The sequence below is a fragment of the Panicum virgatum genome, chromosome 1K (genome assembly GCF_016808335.1).
Source record: "Panicum virgatum strain AP13 chromosome 1K, P.virgatum_v5, whole genome shotgun sequence".
Lineage (NCBI taxonomy): Eukaryota > Viridiplantae > Streptophyta > Magnoliopsida > Poales > Poaceae > Panicum > Panicum virgatum.
In genome coordinates this window covers 48356331-48359115 of record NC_053136.1, presented here as the reverse complement: position 1 = coordinate 48359115, position 2785 = coordinate 48356331, and the positions used below count along the sequence as shown (strand labels likewise).

The 2785-nt window shown below is 58.7% G+C and overlaps 1 pseudogene; it reads left to right on the top strand.

Moving 5' to 3' along the window:
• Window positions 1–263: 263 nt before the first annotated feature.
• Window positions 264–2487, top strand: LOC120649624 (annotated as a pseudogene).
• The last annotated feature ends 298 nt before the right edge of the window (window positions 2488–2785 follow it).

Genomic DNA, 2785 nt, shown 5'->3' with positions numbered 1-2785 from the left:
GCAGGGCAGCCGGCGGCGCAGTAGGATCTGTTAGTTGCACCAATCCAAGCTACCGCGTGCTTGTGTACATCCCGGTAGATCACTGATCCCGCTCTCCACCTCCCCCTGTCCTCGCTCCTCTGCCTCGCTGCCGGTGGGGCCCCTCGCCACCCAAACCCCACCCGCCCGTCGCCGTCGCAGGTCGTCACATCGCTCCCCGTCGCTGCACTTGCGCAGCCCATGCCTCCACACGCAGGCTCCCGCCGACCCTTCCAGCCTTGCTCCGGCGCCACCTCTCCCTATTAATACGATCCCGGCGCGAACGACAGAGCAACAGCTAGCCTGTCACGCACCGACCACCACGCGGCGGCGAGAGAGCAAGCCACGATCGTGCAAGACGATGGTGAACTTCATCGAGGCGCAGAAGCCGCTGCTGTCGCGGCTGATGAAGATGGCCGGGCTCCGCCCCATCGAGGTGGAGCTGGAGCCGGGCACCACGATGCACGTCTGGGCGCCTAAGCACCACGTCGGCAAGAAGGGCACCACCATCAGCCCGCTCGATCCCGCCGCCGCCGCCGGCAAGAAGCCCGCCGGGGGCAGCAGCAGGAGGAGGAGGGGCCCCGAGTCGAGGCCCAACGTGGTGCTCATCCACGGCTTCGCCGCCGAGGGCAACGTCACGTGGCAGTTCAACTTCGGCGTGCTGGTGTCGCGCTACAACCTCTACATCCCGGACCTCATGTTCTTCGGCAGGTCCTCCACGGCGAGCGCCGACCGGTCGCCGGACTTCCAGGCGGCGTGCGTGGCGGGGGCGCTGGCGCGGCTGGGCGTGGCGCGGTGCGACGTGGTGGGGTTCAGCTACGGGGGCATGGTGGCGTTCAAGCTGGCGGAGGCGCGGCCGGAGCTGGTGCGGTCGCTGTGCGTGTCCGGGTCCGTGGTGACCATGACCGACGCGGTGAACAGGGAGACCATGGAGCGCCTGGGCGCCGGGTCGTCGGCCGAGCTGCTCATGCCCGAGACGCTCAAGGGGCTCAAGGCGCTTCTCTCCATCTCCATGTACAAGAAGATGTGGTTCCCGGACAGGTTCTACAAGGACTACCTCAAGGTGATTTTTCTTTTCTTTTTTTCAGATGTTCGTGTTGGCAGTGGTAGTACACTGTCCAATAGCAGAACAGTACTAGGTCAATTAAGATGTAAAAGGCTAAAAGGAACGGTAAGCATGAGTAGATTACAGATAAAAATGATTCCCACCGAGCCTTTTTTTTTACAGTTCTCCCGCCGAGGCTCTATCGATCACTATACAGTTCGTGTATTTTATTGTTTAACTAGTAATATTATTTGCATGTGTTGGGTGGCAAGCAGGTGATGTTTACCAACAGGAAGGAGAGGATGGAGCTGCTGCAGGGGCTGCTAATCAGCACCATGGACGCCAATATCCCTGTATTCCAACAGGTACCTTAGTTTCCAACAAAATCGAACTAACTCACAGCTACTTCATCTGTTCACCAACCTAGAGAATTTTAGAATATATAGGAGCTTCATGTCAGTTATCAGGGAGCGGAGTAGCTGACTGACGAAAGTGACCGGCAGACAGAGTGCAGATGCATCTCTGTTTGTTTAGGGCCGTCAGGCCAACTGCCTACCAACCCCTGTGGAAAAAACTGATGAACGCTTCGGCCCATAACCGCCATTTGAGCGAACGGCTCAATATGGACTAGTGTGACATGGTCCACGGCCCTTGACTCATCATGGGCCCCAACCTAATCTTTTTCGAGAAAGAAGGCCCACTTGATTTGTCTCCACTTGATTTGTCCCCATGTGTTGTGTACCAAAAGAAGAGTGGGTTAAAGTGTTCACCGTGGTTGCAGAAAATCATGCTGCTGTGGGGCGAGGAGGAGTCTAGAGGACAAGATCTTCGACATCGAGCTCGCCAAGAAGATGAAAGAGTAAGCACCTCCCAGGCTAAAAGGCTTAGTTGTTTCCCGTCATGCTTAGTTGATTCAATCAGCACACGCCCGGCGCTAACCGCGAGCGACCAAACCAAATCGCAGGCAGCTCGGCGACAACTGCTTCCTGTACGGCATCCGCAAGGCCGGCCACCTGCTCCACGTCGAGCGGCCGTGCGCCTACAACCGCCAGCTCCAGAGGTGGCTCGCCTACGTCAACTCCGCCGCGGCAGGAGGAGACCAGGCCAGCGGCTGATCGGCGCCCCGTCCCCTGCCGCCGGAGTCGTTGAAGACGGCGCAGGGGCTATTCCTGTGTGCGCCCTGCTCCCGGGGATCATGCAGGCATGCGTCCAGTTCATGAGTTCAAGTCGACACGCCGTGACCGTTCCTTCTATATGCTCCTGTTCTCGCCCTCTTTTTCTTGTTATTACTCGCTGGCCCTGCTGGTTCAGTACATTCGTTTGGGATCAATTCTTTGCAACTCTTCAGTCAGCCACACACGCGATGTAATGTATAAGTTCTTAAAAAAAATGTAATGTAACAAAGATGTCTTTTTTGTTGGTTTGATCCGATTCAGAAATCAGTGTGTCCAGACCCATGTGAGGGCTGCCGGAGTGCCCACAAAGTACAGACACCCCGGCCGGCCGGGTGCGGATTCGAGCCCGTGCCGTGATGGTTCCCCCCTGCGAAAAGGGCCCCCTCAGTGCGCGCGAGCGTGGCCACCACCACGACGGGACCGGAGGGGGAGCAAACCGGAGGTCACGTCGCCGATCGGCCACCCAGGGCGCGCGCGTACGGGGCGTGGACTGTAGCTCCGCCTCCGCTCGCCGCCCGCCAACGTGCGAGGCCGAGGTCAACAGTGC